At 36.8% G+C, this 21,364-nt stretch overlaps 1 protein-coding gene across 6 annotated transcripts in view; it reads left to right on the top strand.

Annotated features, from left to right (window-relative positions):
• Nucleotides 1-21,364, top strand: part of SOX5 (SRY-box transcription factor 5) — a 1,011,771-nt gene that overhangs the window by 314,136 nt on the left and 676,271 nt on the right. Inside the window, exon 5 of one of the 6 annotated variants that reach the window (XM_060659519.3) lies at nucleotides 19,407-19,476. The exons of the other annotated variants lie outside the window; for them this stretch is intronic. The gene's annotated coding sequence lies outside the window, so the exon portion shown is untranslated. The remainder of the gene's footprint in view (nucleotides 1-19,406; nucleotides 19,477-21,364) is intronic. 6 annotated transcript variants of the gene reach the window in all.

Raw genomic sequence — 21,364 nt, 5'->3', positions numbered from 1 at the left:
TCAGAACCTCTTCTGAACAGCAATTGTAATGCAATATTGAATAATGATATTGTTGGGATTCTGAAGGTTGTTACCTTTTTCTCTCACCCTGACCAAAATTTGGCATTTCTATTGTAGTTAATACATAAATAGATGCTTATAAATAATAGGGAAATCTATTCATTTGTCAAACCTTTGTTTGCTCCTGTGGCCCACATGCTAATGAACAATTGGGAAATAAAACAACAATGGGGAGAGGCAGTTTATATGTGATTAAGCCTCTCTATTCTGACACTGAATGTTAGAGGTGGGGAGAAGTCCTGCCTTAGAGCACACTTTAATGTGGAGTATACAAATGGGAATTAGGATTCTATTGTGTCTAAGGCTAGGTTTAGGGTTTGGATGGGGTAAAATATGTAGGATCAAAGAGGACAGAGAAGGTAGAAATTGGGAGCTCAGGCACTGGGATTCTTGCGGCGTAAAAAGTCATTTCGTGGCAGCAAGACTGTACTCAGTAAAGTGCCTGGCCCAGAACTTAGCTCCCTATAAATACATCTTTTATACGTGCCTTCCACTTCCTTTTTCTTTCCTTTCATCTCCCTGCCTCCGACACCCGCCCCCCCCCCCAACCTCCCTGCCCCTCTACTATTTATCTTGGGAGAGAAGGGTATACCATTTTACTCTTAAAAGGTTTTCATATCAATCCCTTCTTCCAAACTTTATGTTTTCCAAAAAATCATGTGTTGGTGTCATGGCTACTAAATATGCTGACTTCTCTTTGTTATCCTACAAGGAGGCTGACAGTAAGAAAATGGACAGTTTCCACTTGTCTTTAGTTTTGGTACCTTGGATCATAGAGAAAATCACCCCTCTTCAGCTGAGGTTGCCAACACAAGGACCACTATGACGCTTCTTAATTGTGATGGGGTTCTCTCTGGGTTGTGAAGAGGAAGGACTAGGGATGTATAGAGGCCATGCTGGCTGTTCCATTCTTTTCCCTACCCTGGTTGTTTTCCCTCACAGTCTCAGAAGCTGCTACTGTCCTCATTGATACAAAACATGTGCATAGGTAGCATCACTGTCCCAAGGGTGGGTATAGTGGTGGGAGAGGAGAGTGAAGAGGGAAAAGGAAATTAGATGGTGGAGGCAAACTTTCTTCCTTCATTTTGAACATGTGGAAATATTCCACATGTTTTATTTAAAAGTATATAGGTGCATTGGCTTTGTTATCCTAAATGTGGAATTAGGATAAACTTATTTTTTGATACATTCTGGTCACCATTAGAATCTGAAGGAATTCTTTAAATGAAATATTAAAAATTTTTAACTTACTTAAAACATACCATTCACCTTAACTATATTTATAACTTATTAGATAATCATTGTTCATGTTTGATGCAACAGAGAATTCATTGGAAATATAGGGCAAAGGTAGCCCGAGTTGACTTTTGTAGCCTAGCTCTGTAAACAAGATTTTCACATATGAAATAATTAAATGAGATATTAAAAACATCATTCATGTTTCAAAAAGTACATCTCTATTTTATATATGTAATAATTGTTACTTTTTTTCTTAATTGTTAGTTTGCTTATTAAAAGATCTTTCTTTAAGATCCAGGCTTGGAATTTACCCAAATTTTAAGTTAACTTGAAGGAAATTATAAAATATATTTGCATTCCTAATTGTCAAAATGTTTACTATTAGTCCATTATTCTACACATGTGAATTAAAGTTGCTTTATTGATAATTTTGGTATTGACCAATTAAAGTTGGATTAATCAATTAGGGTTCATTTCGTTTTACATCACAGTAACCTAGCTAGCTTTTTTTTTAAATTATAGAATATTGGAGTGTCACAGTGCCCCAAATCTTAGAAAGGCAGGACCCATAGCAGCTCTGGGGAACCCTGGGGAACCCCCTCTCCCCGACTGTTACCATTGAAATGATTCAGTGGCCTTGACTTGCAAATAAGGCCTGAAAATAAAATATTTATTCAGAACCAATAACATGCTAAATTCAGAACATACCAGGAGTTATACTCTGGAGTTATTGCACCAATTTCTGCAGAAAATAAACAGTTTTTTGGCAAACATCTCATTTTCCAATAGGCATTTGAACCTCTAATGATCAAGAGACTTTGGCAAAGTTCCTTGATCCTTTTCCCAAGTGGTGCCCTGTTTTAAGCTTCCAGAGGACACACTGAGCATTCCAGATCTGTATTCGTTTTCTGAGCTGTAGATACTGACCTATTTTTTTTTTTTTGGCAGAGTTTGACCTTTCCCTGAACTCCCCAATGTGTTTATTACTTTCACCTGCTTCAATGCCCTTATGGCACTCTACCTGAATAATTACAAAAATACAAGCTAGAGTCCTTATGGTTAAAGGCTGAAAACTTCCAATCAAAAAATGGCGTCTGGCAAACGTCTTTTATTGCCAATCAAGTGCTTTGCAAACTTATCCAACTCTGCCTCTTGATTATACTCCTCCCTGGTTTCCACTACTGCCTTTCAGATTTTTCTAATTAGAAGGTAAGGAAACTATAACCAAATAGCCCTGGGTACATAAATCAGGGAAAGATTGCTGAGGTGGTGTCAGCTGCAGTGAATCAGAATTTGAGCCTTTTGTACCCACCCCCCCCAACCCCCCGCCGGCCCAGTTTCTGCCCTGGTAGCCTGCAACAATCTGGAGTTCCAAATATTTTCCTATGGAAATTCTGCATTTCATCATCACAATTTCTCAAGTTTACATACGATAACTCTTTTATTACTAAGTTAGTGAATTTTATGTGTAGCCTGATCGATTAGTATTTTGGGTTAGAATATCAAGCAGTGCTTCTTAGTGCTAGGTATACAGATTAGCAGAGTATGAGAAGAACACAAATCCTATCATCTGATTACAGTTGCTTTTTTATCATCCCTGGAGTGGATCATGCAAAGTCATCTATTTCTACAATTTTATAATTTTTGACTAATTAAAGGAAAGTCTTGTAAGTAATCATAAGAGATTCAATTGTATTACTCTTGAATATCAAAAATAGCTGAATTTGACTATAGAAAGTTAACTCTAGATGAAAATTATGTGTCATTAGGATATGAAAGTATCACCTAAATCTCACATTATAAATACATAAAATATTAAACATGTATAAGAAAGATGCTCTTTTAAAAAGATAAGCCCTTCACTTTCAGGTCTTGTTTATGAAATTCATTTGGCTACAATAATTCTATTACATAGGTTCGAAGGTACATTTCAGCTCAGCTTTCTCCAAGACATTGCTAATCTTGTACTAGTGGAGTCCAAACAAACACAGGGTTTCTGCTGTTTTATGTGTTTTTTCATTTGTTAGTGCTTTAGTTTTGAATAAACCACAGAAGTACTTCACACATTGAAGTCTGGTGATTTCTAGTAGCTAGAACAGATAGGAACCCAAAACAAGCCTAGAAAATTTAAAATTAATGAATTAATCTATCCCTCTGAGCTACCAAGCTTTACTCATAAGATACCTTCTTTCCTAGACTATGTAGTGTAATAAGCTTGAAAACAATGTTTTCTGAGCACAGCAAAATAATGCAGCAAATCAGAAAAATGAAGGGCCGTTGCAGGGGTGGAGATGAAAAAGCAAAACAAAATAAAATACAGAAAGTACTGCAGTCATAATAAATTGATCCCATTTACTGTAATTCAGGGTTTCTTATCCTCAGCAGTGTTGACTTTTTGGGAGGAGGATTTGGATAGGAGTGGGGGTGGGGGAAGGGTTGTCCTGTGCCTTTTCGGATGTTTAGCAGCAAACTTGGCTTCTGTCCCCTAGATGCTTGTTTTACCTTCTTTCCTTCCCTGTTGTCCCCACAGTTGTGACAAACAAAATTGTCTCCAGACAGTACCAGAGTTCCCTTGAGGGGCAAAATTGACCCCTGTTGAGACCACTGATGTAGCCTTTAACAAGTGTAAAAACCTTCGAGGTCCATCAAAGCATACTTGTGATAGTCCTTGTTATAACTTGAAGCCATCAAAAAGTTTATCTTTAGCTTGTTCTCTTTAATTTGACAGGTAAACGTGCTACATTTTAGAAAGCCCTATATTCTACAGACTGGAATTTTAAAGTAAATTGATGGTGCTTGTGTGGTAAAGGTCAGTCATTTTAGAAATTTACATACAAGGAACCATTTTAAAGTCCTGTGACACGGAAAAATTATTGAAGATAATCATTTTGTAAAATATTTGCTTGCCTGATTATGCAGTCAAGTATTACAGGTCCTCTGGCATGGCCCTTTAAACTGGTACTAAAATTATCTTCAGTTTCCTGAGCGCACATTATATAGGACAGTAAGCGGAAACAGCCCGAGCACAATAGGAAGTGTGGGGAAGTTGGCCTCAGATCCATGTTTAGATTTGTTGGACAGTCAAAACTGGAAATGAATAAAGATCCCTCGAAACAAAGAAAGTTCCTCTAAAAATTGTTCTTGATAGTTCAGATAGCAAGTTGTACCTTTCCTTTATTCATTTGGATATATTTTCCCAAATAAAAAGTGTGATGTGGCTCCAACCTTTGATCTGTTTAAAACTGAACATATTGGAAAAGATGACTTATATTCTTTCTGGGGATTTATTTTAAAAAATGTATCTGGTTATTGAATGCCAAATGTGTATATGCACCTTTCTTATACTGGCTATACATACCAAATGGGATCAAATAGCATGATTGACAGTATCATCTATTGCAATAATATTTTGAATGTTTCAGATTCAGAAACCGTTACCAATTAGGTAGTCTCTTCAAGAAAACTCAGGTTTGGAAGGACCTCTTGTAGGAGAGTGGCTGTCTGTCTACAGCTGCCTCAGATTAAAGTTTGCTTATACAATAGAATTTTAAACCTTAGATTCTGCCTTGCCAGTTTGAATTTAATGTTTTTCCCTTTCCTGCATTTTTCACTATTATTCTTTAACCTCTGAGTTCTGTAATTTGTACCTGTGTTTCCTTAACATAATTTTAGTCTATCGTGTTAACTTTTCTATGGTATACTTTTTGTATTTTAATTTTTCCTCATATCTTATATTTATGATTGTATACATTCTTCCCTATTTTATCCTTTTTTTTAATTTTTGCTTATATCTTCCTCGGTATTATTCCTATGTTTTTTATGTATTTTCATTATAATTCACATATTGACTAGAATATTCTATAGAAATTTTGTATCCTTATCCCATTTTCTTTGCACTTATTTTAAATATTATTTATTTACTTATTTCTTTTGTATGACTATTACCTGTATTTTTCTATTGATTTTCACATCTTTGTCTTTCATTAAAAGGCTAGATATATGAGGAACAGCTATAAAATCCATGTTCTGGGAAGAAGATTTTGAATATGTTACTCTTACAGTCCCTAAAGCCTACTCTAAAATCTCAAGTGTCAAAAACTCAACTATCTACAGGAGCCAGACAGAACTGGTGAGGACTGGGATGAACCCAAGAGTATGTGTCTCTACCACATGGGCAGCTTCCATTTTGTACCAGTAGATTGCTGCCATGTGAAAGCCTGAGGCATAGCATTGCCAGATCTTCCAGGTTTTCAAAAGGTGTCAGAATTATGGATTCTCTTAGTTTCTAAATACTGGAAAATACTTTTATAACATGTTAATACTATGTAGGTCAAACAGAATGCCAGACAGTGATATCCGGCTACTTTTCAAAGCTATTGCAGGAACAGTTAAAGGCAGGCTATATTGTTAGCCAATTCAATGATTTCTTAAATCAGGAGGTTGTTTCACTCTTATCCAGTCATTCTGAGAGTTAGAAATTAGCAATATTTAGCCTGTCTTTCTGTCTTAGGGTACTTTTCTAGTAATAAGAATCTTAATGGTCAGGATTCTCTTCTCTTTTAGGAATAAATTTATTTTCTACCTTTTGGTTACTTGAATCCTGAAGAGGTTAAGTATTAGTAGATTTCTCTCTGTGTTAAGAAATTGCCCTATACATTTACAGCTACCATGTGTGGTCTTGTCTTACTATTTTTTGTTATTTCTATTTTAATACTACCCATGGAAGTCTCGTTAAATATAAAGGGCATTTCTAGAATACTCCCAAATTATCATAAAACAGAATGATTAGGAAACAATATTAAGAATTCTAGAGAATATTGTATAAATAGAATGTTGCATAAATAGATGAGAATTGTTGAATAAAGTGGAAATGAGGTAAGTCATTGCTATGTTTAGAGAAAATAATATAATCTTGCTTACAAAATATTATAGTAAGTAGAAAAAAATCATACAAGGTGAATGAAAGCAGGATGAAGTTAACTGGAGTGATTTATAAGAAAGTCATTGTTTCTAAATGGATTTCCACATTTGTTCAGAAACGTTGAAGAGAATTATGAAGTTCCAAAGGAATTGGTAATCCTGTTATTGATTTCTAGATCCCAAATACCCAGCCCTGTTCTAGAACAGTAGAGGATAGTGAAATTGAAAACAAATTGATTTTTTTTAATGCTTTGTCATATGCTGTATCATTCAACACTTAACACTATGGAGTAATCAGGAGAGTCATTATCCTTATAGAAGCTGAGACTAAGGAGAATGAACAATGTTACCAAAGACACATGGTTAGTTCTTAGATGTCAGAAATATAACTGTAGGCTCTTTCATTCCTGGTCTATCATGCCATTCTGCTGTTCTGCTATATTATCATTCATTGGTAAATAGATAGTCATAGCAATCATAAAATGTACTGGGGAATCCATTACTCTTGTGAGTTTACATGTGGATACACTAGGTAAGATTCTCAATAATTGACAATGGGTCTTTTTATTTTTTTTTAATACAGGTTAGAACATACAAGAAACTAATGGTGAACCTCTAACCTGTATACTCCTTTTTGATTATACTGTATTTTCAGTTGGTTGAACTATGTGATTTTTTTCTTAGACTTGAGTTTCTGGTTGAGCTTATTTAAATCCAAAGCTGTCATATTTTTTGTAAGTTTTTAAAATTTAATTTGAGAGAGAGAGCATGAGCAGGGAAGGGGGGAGGGGCAGAGAGAGAGAATCTCAAGCAGGCTCTGCACTGGCAGCGCAGAGACTGACATAGGGTTCAAACCCATGAACCACAAGGTCATGCATGACCTGAGCCGAAACCCAAGAGTCAGATGCTTAACTGAGCCACTCAGTACCCCCCATACCTTTCATATTAAATAAGTGAGAAAGAAGGGAAGCAGTCACGAAACATACTCCTGTGCGATTCTCCTGTTTCAGCCATTTGCAGAGTTTCCACTGATTGTTCTAAACATGTGACCTGAAAACAGAGGAGTAAATTTTGTCACTCTGCTCTAAAAAAAATAATTCTAGTGTGGTCATTTTCAACTGAAATTTGAAGAGAGGGAACAGGGCCATCAGCCCTTCTAAATAATGGTTCTCTTCATCCTCCTGGTCCATCTCAAAGCAGGTGCTTCAACTCTTGTTCTCTTAATCCTGTTGAAGGCTTGTGCTTTAGATATGTGGAAAAGCTCCTGATTTGAATTCTGCAAAAATGCAGAATGCAAAATGAAGATGAGGTCCTTCTGTAGTCAGGTTTTGTTACTCAGTAGTTAGCTCAATTTTCAGTATAATTTTTTTTTATTTACATCTTATCAAGAAGCAGGATAGAACAACAGGTCAACATTATGATTGTGTGCTTTTGCTATTGATATTATACTTACGTATAATTCTACAGAAGTTACCAGGAAACCTCTGAAAAATTGCAGAATGAGAGCTCTGTGTCAGAGTACAATTCCTGCCTTTTACTGAGACCTGAGACAGAGAACTGATCTAGGTGGATATATTACTTCTGGGCCAGTGTTGCTTTGTTTTCTTTTGTTTTTATCATTTCCAGTTTGAACCCTGATCATAAGAGTGAAAGTTCAGCCCAACAATTTGTTCATTTTCATTCATTCTCTCCTGCACGCCCTCTCCTTCCTCTGCACCTCCCTCTCCCCAGCCGGTTGCACTTTTCCTGGAAGTAAATAGTAGATGTTACATATATTAACACTGTGCTCCATACAGTGCTTTTGGGTGTGCTCTCTGTGCAATTGCCTGGCAGTCGTAAATTAATTAAAAGTAGACAGGAACCACAGAAAAAGAAAGTTCTTTTTTTCTCCCCCCTCCCCCTTTCTTTTTCTATGGGTAAATAGCTCGTTCCTTTGTTCCTGGGTGCACGATTTCATTTCTGCCATTATTGTCCTCATTGTTCTCTGAAACAGGAGGGGTCTGGGCCAGGAGCAGCAAGGTCTCAGCTAATGACGGGAAGTCTTTAAAGTTTGCGCTGCATTTCATCTTCTCTGTGGGAGTTTTAGGACGTATCCAGTGTTTGATCCCCACCGCGCAACTTTGCTTCTAGTTAATTAACAGATCCCCCATTACACACTCTCATCTAGAAGCACATGGGAGGCCTATTGGGAGGTAATTCAAGGCCAATCTGAGTGATGGCAAGAATTAGAGAAATCAGTTGTTTTAGGGCTAATGTTCAGGAAATAAAGACGTCCCATTTTAGAGATCTCATTTGAAATTTTTGATTTTTTTTTCTTTTCTATTTAAAAATAGAAGATAAGGGGATTATTTTGTCCACATAGTCTTACTGTGACTATTCAGGAGAGTTTGAACTTAGAACTCTTTATGACTGCATGGAAGAAAAAATAAAAATGAGAAAAAAAGCTAGACAGACAATAGTTTGAGATGTTGCAAGGCTAATAAGAATTTTTCTTGCCTTTTTATTAGCTGTCCTTTCCTGCCCAGCTGATTAGCCGGGTCCTAACTCCTAACTGTCCACAACAACTTTTCCAGGACACATGAGGCAGAATAGCTGGCCGGAACATCTCAGTAGTGGCTCATTTTACAGTCAAGGCTAAATCATACTTCGTTCTTATGTTGCTGGTTTGTTTCCAAAGGTGTCAAAGTGATTTACAAATAATAAATAGTAGCTTCAGTATTAGGATCACCTCCCCTTCTAGCCTCTTTCCAGATGAATGTTGCAAAATAAAACAAAGATCCAAAGTTAGAAGTTGGCACATGGATGCCAGGATAGAGCCCTCATATTTCAGCGACTCTGCTATCCTGGATCCCAGGTAGTCCAGGTTTGGGTAGCATTTGAAAGGGAACGCCTTGTTCAATTTCTTACCCTTCTACCGTTTCCCCAGCCCTATGAGCAATGACCCCCTTTATCTAATGAATTAGGAGCTGCTCCTGCCTTGCAATTCTCAGTTCGACACTTGGCAATGAGAATCAAACCGGGGCTATTTAGTGCAGCAGTAAATGGCCCGCCACATTAGCCCCCTGGCATGCTAAGCTATTAGGTTGTTTTACTGTTGTTAAAGTTACATTTGTTAGGTGGAGTTGCTGCCCTTCCATACAAACTCAGCAGTGCCTGATACTGGCGGAGGCGGCACGTGTACAAAACGTGTGCCATGCGGGACCCGAACGGCCAGGCAGTATGGCTGTGCTGCACATAAGAAGCATTCTTCTGTCTGAAAAAGCAGACACATGGATTATTATGATTCAAAACGAAGAAGAAAAGGAGACCACTGGACAATCATGATTTTTGCACTTTGCTGTGACTAAACTAATTACATGGGCTCGATTAACCATTAATTTACAGCAGTTTTTAAGTGAGCCACTAATTGTCATAGTGCCATGGAGAAGAAAGGCCAGGGATGAGAGGCACTAAATAAACTGGTGTGGCACTCCACAGACCAGCAGCCAGTGCTGCACACACGCACTGGAGCTGGGCAGAATCTTCAGGAACCGAAAGATGAGCATGGGAATGAAGGAGAGATATTCAGGGTGCTTCAGTGGTGGTGGGTGCATGTGTGCATGCGTGCTTGTGTGTGTGTGTGTGTGTGTGTGTGGAGAGAGAGAGAGAGAGAGAGAGAGAGAGAGAGAGAGAGAGAATATTTCTGCAAAGAAAGGAAAATGCCAGTACTATATAGCTCCATGTAGCCAGCTTGCAGGGTTGAGTTGGCATTTGGTAACTTGGTAGCGGCTGCCAGTGTGTGTGTGGTGGGAGAAGAGGGAATAGACAACAAGAAAAACACATAGAGCTTAAAAAAAGATGTAAAATGATTCACTTCATGCCATATGGACAAAAATGTTGTCACAAAAATAAGGCCAAAAAATAGTGCCAGGTTAGACTTTTAGTTCAAAAACATATGTATAATCATCCCCATGAACATGAATTTTAATTAGTATTTTGATAGAGAGAAACCAGATATTTTTTTAACCTGCTCTGTTCTTGTTTTCTGTTCCTCTCCCAGTTTTAGCCTCCATTAAACATTCATATACTGTATGTTTTGTGTCTGTATGAAGAAAATGCCTTATCCCTGGATTGGTGGGAACGCAAACATCTTGGTTTTCTGTGGCATACAAAATATCTTCCCAGTGGAGCTCACAAGCAGAAACTTATCGCTGGGAAATCTAGAGCTCTCTCGGAGCCCTGGGCACACCAGGAAGGAAGGACGCCATATGCCTTTCCCCTTTGTCAATGGAGGCATCTGTACCCATTTGCTTCCCCAGATCGACTCTTCACACCCATCCACATCTCATCTCCCTGGGATGCCTTTTAAAAATGAAACAAGTTTAGTCTATATACATATTACTATGTGACAGGGCAGTTTTAGAGAAAAATGGGTAAGATTATCACCACAGCAACTTAAAAAAAAATAGAACATATAACTTATTGATAAATAAACTTAATGAATGCTCACATTTTACATATTAGTTTTCTTCCATCTACTTCTCAAAAGGGTTTCAGATGACATCACTCATCAGAAGATACTGTGCTGAATCATCTTCCCTTAGTAAAGCTCTTTCCCACCTTAAATAAGGTGCCTCAATTAATGCCCTGCATATGATAATGAGATGCTGATATAACAACACGCTTCTGTTAGCAATGAATTTGCTGCTTAGAGGGCCACCCACACCCGAGGATGTTGTTTTTTTTTTTTTTTTTTTTTTTACCGTAAAAGAATACAGGGGAATCAGATATGTGATTTTAAAGTGATACAATTGAATAAAAAACCTTGTATTATAAATCAGTCAAGTCTTGGTGCAACAGTATTCACCTAGTTTGTATTCTTTATTAAAATCCCTGAGCTTGCCTCTTAGTATTAGCTGTAATTCATTCTCTTCCAAGGGCAAGGATAAGACCAATGATAGTCTTAGGAAAGGTGAATTTTACCAAGCTCTTGGCGTCTCTCAGGAGTTTCTCAGACTTTTTTTTTTTTGGCAAACACTAACACAGCCATTCCTTTTTTTCTTTTTTCTTCCCTTTATCCCCTGAGGAAACTCTGGTCCCTTCAGCGAGAGTGTGAGGCCCCGTAGCCTGGTTGACTACACCCTCTTGGTGTTGGCAGTTCTCTCTGGGCTTGTTGTCTAGACCTCTACTCTTCCTCAGAGCCATTTGTCATCATTCCTGTGGCGTTTATGACAACAGCAGAGAATGTGCCATTGGGCACTCAGTGATCTCAAGCCACAAATGGAGATCATATCTAACCGTTATTTTGGGACTGCTGCAAGGATGGCTTTCACATTATTAGGCTGCCTCACTTGGGGAAGAGTAGAAAACACTATTGCTAAATACACCTGCCTACTTTCAGAACTAACGCAGGGGTCTGTTTTCTGAAAACGATGTCCAAGCTTTTGTGTCAGATTGGATTCAGTAGATCTATTAATTTATTCATTTAATCACTATTTTCAAGCCCTTAATATGAGTTCTAAATGTAAAGAAAGTTAAGAGTTGTTTCTTGCTACAGAGATGCTTGTACATAGGCAAATGTTGCCCTGGCTCTTATGTTTTTAGGACTTCTAGTGGGTTTAGGTTAGTTTAAGGTCTCAAGAAAGTCTTCTGAGAGGAAGAAAAAACATTTTAAAGTTCTAAAATTTTAGAACTTTTCTCTTATAGATCTGTATTCAAGACTGGGAATACTTTTGAGCCCTAGTGAAAACATCAAAGGTAATTCAGGCTTCCTGATCCTACTCCTTTTCCATATCAGAAATGTAGAGGTAACTGACAGCTGTAGACTATGCAGAGTAGACTCAGGCAGCCTCCTTTCCCACCAGTGATATTCTGGGAATCCTATGAGGATTTGAAAAAATACTCATGCAGGCTATTAATTATGAAATTATTTGCAATTTCAAAATACTGTAAAATAACCTAAATCTCCATCCATTGAATAAATGAAAGTGTGTCCATATAATGAAGTATCATGCAGCTGTAAAAAATAATGGAGCACTAATATGGAGATATTTCCAGGATACATTGTTAATGAAAATTTGAAAAACTTAAGAGAGTATGTATAGACTCTTTACTTTTCTCTACTTCACTCATAGTATATAGTATGCTGTATATTGCACAAGAAAGGACAAATAAGAATGAATGGATATTTGCTTATTGTTACCAAAAATACAGGAGGGATAAGCTAGAAGTAATAAAAATAATTACATATAACGTGTGGATGGGAATGAACAGAAGGGATGGGGAAAATTTTTGACTTTTGGAAAATTCAAGTACCATATATGGGATGGGAATGGGAAAATATCTGTAATATTTGATACTAACATTGATGGAAAGCTGAATGATGATTATTGTTGGTACAAGGCAATGAAGGGAAATCATGAGATTGATACCTATTGCTTTGTATCTATTACTGGTACTTTCCCATTAAATTTATTTATTTCTTTTCTTTCCCACTAAATTTATTCCTTAATTATTATTTTCTTGCATTTCTACACTACCAATAATCTCTTCTTCCTCTCCCATGCTAGTAGTCCTTTTGACAAGAGAGGAAAATAAATGAAACTATTAATAGTTTTCTCATTTTGGCAATAATTTGAGCCAATGATGTGATTTTATATCGTGTTTTCTCAGGAGAGGAGGATACAGAATCAGTGCATATTCTTTGCCAGTTTCTAAGTCTTTACAATTATTAAAAAACATACATTATAGGAAATATTACTTGCTTCCTGAGCCACATTGTTTTTTTTTTTTCTTTTTATTTACTAGAAAATGCCAATATGTACCATTTTCTACTAATACATAACTATCTCCCTGAAAGTGTAACATGCTTTTGGGGTTAACCTTTTGGAGGCAAGAGACTAGTCATTAGTAAAATTATTTTAAGAAAATGAAACATGACTATGGAAAGGAAAAAGGAAACTAAGGCTCAATAATGGTTAATTACCCAGTGCCCCAAAATGTTAGTATTTTATTTTTTAAAAATATTTTTAACATTTTTTTTATCTTTGAGACAGAGCACGAGCAGGGTAAGGACAGAGAGAGAGGGGGAGAAACAGAATCTGAAGCAGGCTTCAGGCTCTGAGCTGTCAGCACAGGGCCCTGTGCGGGGCTCAAACTCATGGACTGCGAGATCATGACCTGAGCCAAAGTCGGACGCTTAACCGACTGAGCCACCTAGGCACCCTGACCCAAAATGTTAATATTTTAAACTTCTTCCTAACTTCTGCTCTGGATCACTGCTTCAGCATGGTCGTATACCTCTTTTATAAAACAAAGATGGGAGATATACATTATTTAAAAATTGATGTGTATTGGGCCTACTTTAGGCAATTTTTTTTTTGTGGGGGGAGAACCCATGACTTTGATGATGGATAAAGTAATCTATGGGGTCATATTCTCATCTTTTGATCCTGATGTTGCTGTTCACCTGAGGGAAGCAAAGGAAGAAGGGCATGTGAATCATGAGGTTTACTTCTTTATTGGTGTGGAATTTGTATTCAGTTTAATAAAAATTTATTGGCACCTGTTTTGTGTCTAGCACTTGAGTAATTCCTTTTATTCAATGACCTTGTCCTTAAATAGGCAAAATTTCATAGAGTTTCACCAAGTTCAAGCAGTCTGAGAATTAAACATAGTGTATAGGTAGAAAGCCAGAAGATGACTATAGTGATGTATAGAGTGAGCACCCTGTGTGTTTCTAATGAGAATGAAAGGAATTTACGAAGCCTAAATATCCTGTGTTTAGTTTTAAGTCAGTGATCATGATATTAAAGAAAGTTGTAACGTTCCACATATCAGTGCTTTTCATCATGCAGTGACATAGTGAAAAAAAATAACCAAGTAGAGACGTCAGTTCCCCATATCAAAAGCTATGAAATATAAGTGCTCCCAGCCAAAGAAGGCAAGATCTGGAATTTTTTTTTTTAAATGTGGATATATAGAATAAATATGCAACCCTCCTGATAATGTTGGCTGATGAAATGAAATTCACCAACTGTAATTCTGGCACGGAGAGACACACATAGTGCCCGCATGCGCGCACGCGCGCGCACACACACACACGTGCACACACACACACACATATACACACATACCCTCAGCATATCCTTAATCATTTGCTATCTTATTTACATTTCATTTGCTAGAGTAAATTCTATCATTTGAACTTTAAAAAAATGTATTTCAATATTACTTAGGGAAAAATAGGAAATAATGTGATTGGCTTTCAAATAGCTTATTACCATTCATATACTCTCAAGATAAATTATATTAAAGTAAAAAAAACCAGAAAGAAAGAAACCCTGTTTCAGCTTCTGAAACATTCTAAATGGAGACTTAGCTCTAAGTAATCAAAATTGCTTTAGTTGTGCAGAGCGGCATTAAAAGCCTTGTCCACTAATTGAGTGAAGCAGTGCTATGGAGCAGTCCTGTCCCCTCATTAGGTGAACTTGCAGGCACTGTTTGTCATACTGGGTTGCCGGCCTCAATCTAACAGTACTGCTGGCTCAAATTAGCGGTAATTCATTATGACACAGTATGTCCTTCTGTGAAACAACAATGTGAAGCCCATGGGGCATCTGTCTGCCACTTGCACTTCCTTATCACATTCCTTCCCACTTCAGGGCAAGTGACCACCTTCGCCTGAGCCTTCTAACTTCTTTAGCTAACTGGTGATTGGAGATGCAGTTTGAGTGAAGCATTGCATCCACCTCCCTTCCACAGATGTTGTAGAGAGGAAGAGGGTGGGTATCAATGGGCCCAGTCCTGGAAAAAGATGACATGTTCTGAAGGAAGCAGAGTGCTATTGTGTATATGTGTGAGTGCAAGGACTTCTTTTTGAATGCAAATGCATCCCTTGTTGTCAAATCATAGGGGATGTTAATAGAAAATATTGAGGTAAAATGTTCATAAATGTGATAGAATTCTGAAAAGAATGAAACGTTTCTGACCATATATGTTCAGCTATTCAACGACACATTTGGAGAGAAACTTCATGTTTATATGATGAGCATTGCTGTTCAAAATGCAACTTTTCTACTCTTATGAGCAGGTAGATTGCTATCACTAGGGAAAAGTTCTAGCAGTCATGCAATTGGATACTTCCTCTTGCCAACTCTAAATTTTGTGTTGTGTCAATTAGCTCGTTGTGTTGATTCAGATAATTTCTTCTGTCTATGGAGGAACAACTAAATTCAACTGCTAAAGAATCTCTAAACCATGTCCGGATACAGCTTTTCCTCTGAGATCCTTAACTTGACCATGGATGTAGAAAACTTTGCACATATTGACTGTTGACTCTACAGCGTTGGGAGTGGTGGTACTTATTAGTCAATGAGTGAGGTTCAGGGCTGTTGTGCCCCCACTGTTTTTCCAAGGCTGAGCCTAATCTCACTGTAGGACATCTACTCCAAGTAATATGGGCCTGGTGGGATTTTAACAGCATTAAAAGCCTGCCGCCTAACATACCATTTGTCATTTGAAATTCCACAATTAGACTCATTCCTTTGGATGATATTTAAAAAACAAAAAACACAAACTTTTCTTGATATAATCTGATTGCTTAAGCTGGTTCATACGTTACGATTAGTTACTAGTAATTATTTGTTTATCTACTATTTATTTCTGTAAACTCTATCCCTTCATAAAAAGCACTCTAACAAAATCCATCAGTTTAGAAATAGTGCCCATTACCTCATTTTACAAAATTCTTACATTAAACATAGATACATGTTTTTAGATAGTAGTTCCTAATGAGTCTTGACTGAATTCCTGCTTTCTTCACCAAATCTGCTTCATCCCTATTCAGTCTTCACGGTTTCAGTGAATAGCAACTCCATCCTATTTGCTCATTCCAAACACCTAGGAGTCATCTTTGACTTCTAGCTTTCACTCACATCCATATCCAATTAATTCACTGGCAAATCCTTTCTGCAAAAATATGCATTCTGAATTGACCACTACCATTCTGGCTCAAGATAACACAAACTGTTGCCTGGAATATTAAAATAGACTCTTCAGACCTACCTTCACTCTATTTATAACATAGCTTTGAAAATAAGTGGTGTCATTTTAGTTGTCAAAAGGTCTGGGGATTATTACTGGCATTTAGAGATGCAAAATGACCTACCATGGGTTTGATGGTCAGGACAAGGAGGAGTTACCCACAGAAAATTACACTTTTGCTCAAACCCCTTCAATGGCTGCTAATTTTTCTGAGAATATAAGCAAGTAGTATTACAATGGCCTACAAGGCATTACACAATCCTTCCTTCCCCCTCCCTCACTTATCTGATCTCATTTCCTGTTAACTCTCATTCATTCACTGCATTACAGCCACTCTGAAAATACAGTCATGCTGGCATGCTATTCCCACCACCTGAAAAGTTCTTCCCCCAATATACTAGTCTTACTCCTTCACCTCCTTATTCAAAAGTCTTCTTTCTCAGTTACCCAGTTGTAGAGTATCTTTTCAGATTCCTAACCACAAGCTATTTTGCCACTGAAATACTGATCACTATCCAACATATTTTGTTATATTCTGGTCTTTCTTCACTTACCAGACTATATCTTACAGCATCTTACATGAGAGATTTTTGTCTGTTGTTTTGTTTGCTGTTATTATCACGTAGCTTAGACTATCTGGTACATAGTAGGTGCTCAAGGAGTTATTGAATGAAAGAATTTAAACTCATAAAAACCTTAGGCAGTATTGCATTAAAGAAATGAAAATTTAAAAGCTGAGGGGCTAGTAGATTAGTCAAGATACACATAGCTTAGTAAAGAGAGGAGTTTTCACCTGTTCTCATGAATACATGTATTTATTCATCCACTAAGTATTAAACTCCAATTTAAATCAGGTACTTTTCTAGGTGCTAGAGGTAAAGCAATGGAGAAAATAGGTAAGGGCATGTAACAAAACTAGTTTTAGAGATGGTAAGTGCTATGCAGGAAATAAAAGGAAGAAGGGGGTAGTGACAGGTGGCAGGGGGAGGCCTCCAATTATTGTATATTTCCCACTGTAACCTGACTAACTCATTTCTACACTAGTAATAATTATTTTATTTGATATACAGTAAAACCTTGGTTTATGAGCATAATTTGTTCTGGAAACATGCATGTAATCCAAAGCATTTGTACATCAAAGCAAATTTCCTCATAAGAAATAATGGAACCTCAGATGATTCATTCCACAAGCAAAAAATATTCATATAAAATGATTACAATACTGTAATATGATACAGAGTAATAAAATAGAAAATATAAAGAAAAATAACTTAACCTGCACTTATCTCTGAAAACCTTGTGGGTGGTATAAGGCAGACAAGAAAGAGGAGGGTTACTGTGTAGGATGACTTTCACTATCTCTAATGGAATTACTGCTATCTATTGACTCAATGGAATCTTTTTCTGCATGGGGGCCACTGTATACGCTCATACAGATGTTGATTACAGTACGGTATTAATGAACTCTTGTCATATACTGTATTTAATGAAGTTGGCAATAAGGCAGCAGAGGAAAAGGTCTATACCTGCAGGCAGCCTGACCTAGAATAAAGCAAAGCATTCCTAAGCTTACTCTTGTGTGGAAAAGCAAAGGACTGTCCATAGGTGCTTTGAAGTGACAAAAAATTCACTAGTGCCAGTTGTGGGCACCTTCCAACGTTCTGAAAAATCACTGATTTCTGCCAAACACCACGGCCTGAGAAGGAGCATTTGAACATGGGAGATGATCACCTACAATCCCACAGTGAGAGAGAGGAAGAAAGAGAGAGGAACCATGGGCTCAGTGGTGATCATATGACATTTGGCATCATGTACTACGTGTGTTGCAAGACACTTAGCAAGTTAAAATGTATTAGCAAACACTTGAAAAGAAAATAAAGTGGGGAAATGATACATAAACAGGTATATTTTGAAGAGGTCTATGTGGCCTGTTGGAAATAAAATGGATTATGATACGGGCTGTCTTGGGTTCAAGTATCAGCTTTGCTCCATGCTGACCATGTAACCGTGGACACTTAAGTTCACCTCCGTATTCTCATTTGTTAAGTATTAAGAATGCACACTTCGTAGGTGGCTGTGAAGTAAGAAAGTGGTATAGATAAGGTATCTAATACATAATAAAAGATAAATGGGTTTTTTTGTTTATTTTATTTATTTAATTTTTAAAGGTTATTTATTTATTTTGAGAGAGAGAGAGAGAGAGAGAGAATATCCCAAGCAGGTTCTGCATTGCTAGTGCCAAAGCGGACATGGGGCTCAAACTCACTAACCGTGAGATCATGACCTGAGCCAAAATCGAGAGTTGGATGCTTAATTGACTGAGCCACCTACGTGCCCTGATAACAAATGGTTTTTTGAAAGACTTTTGGCTACTGCACAGGAAATGAACCTGGATATGGTGCCCCAGAGGGCATCTGTGTGCTGAGGAGAAAGATCAGGTTATTATGAGGTCACTAAGTACCAACTGAGAACCTTTATAAAAATCCTTTCTTTCCCCCACTTAAATAGCAATATACAATTTGTATGAAATTTTTGTTATTGTATTTAATAATTTTATGCTATTATAAAAGTTATTTATTTGTGAAATGTTTAGAAAATGTAGATTAGCAAAAGAAGAAAGTAAGAAATTCCTGTAATTCTAAAATTAGCATTGCCACCTTTCGGCTATCAGCACAGAGCCGAACACCGGGCTCTATCTCACAAAAGGCATAACCGATTAAGCCACCCAGGTGCTCCTGGGTTGAGTCTTGAGGGAGAGTAGATAAAGAAGAATTGCATAACATGGTCAAGTTGTCCCATGTGTAGAGTTTGGGACTGGAGCAAGGAGAACATCTAAGGAACATATAATGGTCCTGTAGGGGAAGAATAAGAATGTAGAGAAGGGCAATAGCTATTGAAATGGAGGGGAAAGGACAGATTTTGTAGATATTTAAGAGATGGGATGAGCATGATTCCATGGCCAATTAGATGTGGAAGGTGAGGGGGAGGAATCTCCCTTCAGTCTTATAAGAACTTTTTAATTAAAGAGTTGTAATTTTATGTAAATCACCTCTTTAATATCTTCTGAGTTCAGATAAATTAAAAAAAATCTGAATTATAGCAAAGACTATTTCTATTTACATAGTAGATGGATGTAAGTAGGCAACTGTTGTTTCGTATTTCAGCATGCAGCACCACCCATGCAAGTCCTTTCCTTTGGGAGAACTGCTTCTTCATTCTCTGCCTGTGACGATGGTACGCAATAGAGTCCTATCCAGTCATAGAACTTCATTCTGCTTGCCATTATGAGTGATTCAAAGAAAAAGCCCTGGTTTTTCCAATATGTATATACAAGTAATCTTCCCTTATGACATTTCATCTTCCCATTGAATGGTAATTAAAATACCTGTACCTTTTTGCTATGGCATCAATGATTATAATAAGAGTAAAAAGATGATATAACATTGATTATCTACAATAATAGTGGTACTCAATGGACCAGACACTCTTGAATTTGACATGCATTAACTCACTTAATACTGTTAACACCATATAAGGCATGCATTATTATAATTCTTCTTTAGAAGATGAGAAAGTAAAGGAACCAAGACATAAAGTAACTTTCCAGTGGTCAGGAAAAAAAAAGTGCTGGAGCTAGGATAGCCTGAGTTATCAAAATTTTCAATAGAGGAGATGTGGTATTTGTTTTTCGTTATCTTAAGGAATGACACTTAAAAGTAAATATCTTTTCTATAACGTTCAACTTAACTTTCAATTACTCAGAATTTCCTGGGAACAAACTAAGATGATTGATCTATTTTTCACTTGATACTTATTTAATTAGCTTGGTAATCAATTATATAAATTCTATTTGCATTTGGTGATAATGGTGATGCTATGTTATGTTTATCTGGTATGGATCATCTCACTTATTTTATCACTGGAAATTCCTACTTTATAATTTTTCACCTTATTTAATTCATTTATACAGATTATAATATCTATTGTACGGTTAACTTCTCAAGTACAGAATCCATGTGTGATTAATCTAGCCTTCAGAGTACACAGAAAAAGGAGAAATTACTGTTTACTTTGGGGCTCTGGAAACACATTAGTTCAATTATCACCTTGAATATGAGAAAACTAAAGTTCAGAAAGGTCTTGCAACCTATAAGTCAAGGCCTTAACTCATACTCCATTCTGGATAATCCCAAAACACATGTTGTTTTTATCTCTGAATTCTACCTTATAACCTATACAGTATCTTACGATAAGTACTCAGGTACTTTTTGTTGAATAGATGAGTGTTGAACAGATAGATGATGGTTGTTACTTAGCAAATCTCCAACTTAAACCAAAGCAGTGTATGAATGCACTTTAGAGAAGGGAATGGAACTTTTAAATTCCAATAGCATAAAATATGCTTGAATAGTCAAACATGTATTAAATAAAGAGATTAGCCGCTATAGGTTACATAACTGGAATGGATGAAGCTGCTTAATCATAGAACTCTTTTACCATTATGAAATTGGGTAAATTTGAGACAGCCCCATAAAATAATGTAGCTCCCATTTTTTTAATGAATTCATATTAGAATTAAAAGTTAAATAGATAGTATTGGGAAACTTCAATTTTATGTCACTGAAATTTAGTATTTTTAAAGTATATGTTTTCTCATATATTTACCTTGTTTCATTTGGCAGCTAAAACTTTATAACAGTCATTCTTTTTTAAGTTTATTTATTTATCTTGAGAGAGAGAGAGAGAAAGAAAGTAGGGGAGGGATAGAGAGACACACACACAGAATCTTAAGCAGGCTCAGCACTGTCAGCATGGCACCTGATGAGAGGCTCGAACTCACAGACTGTGAGATCGTGACCTGAGCTGAAATCAAGAATCAGACAGCTGAGCCATTCAGGCACCCCTAATAGTCATTCTCAAATCGAGAATTCTAAAATCACTAAAGTATCTATGTGAATTCCAACTTTTAACAAATTGTATTCTGAACTATCACCATAGTTTGGATTAAAAACATTTTCCTTTCACTATCAGTCCTGATAAAGTGACAATTATACTTGGATTGTATTATAGTACTTGGAACTCTGTGGAAAGACTATCTCTGAAGACTAGTTTAAAAGTAGAA

This window comes from Panthera onca, chromosome B4, assembly GCF_046562875.1.
Source record: "Panthera onca isolate mPanOnc1 chromosome B4, mPanOnc1 haplotype 2, whole genome shotgun sequence".
Lineage (NCBI taxonomy): Eukaryota > Metazoa > Chordata > Mammalia > Carnivora > Felidae > Panthera > Panthera onca.
The sequence above is the reverse complement of the archived record's forward strand: the minus strand, read 5'-3'. Positions and strand labels throughout refer to the sequence as shown.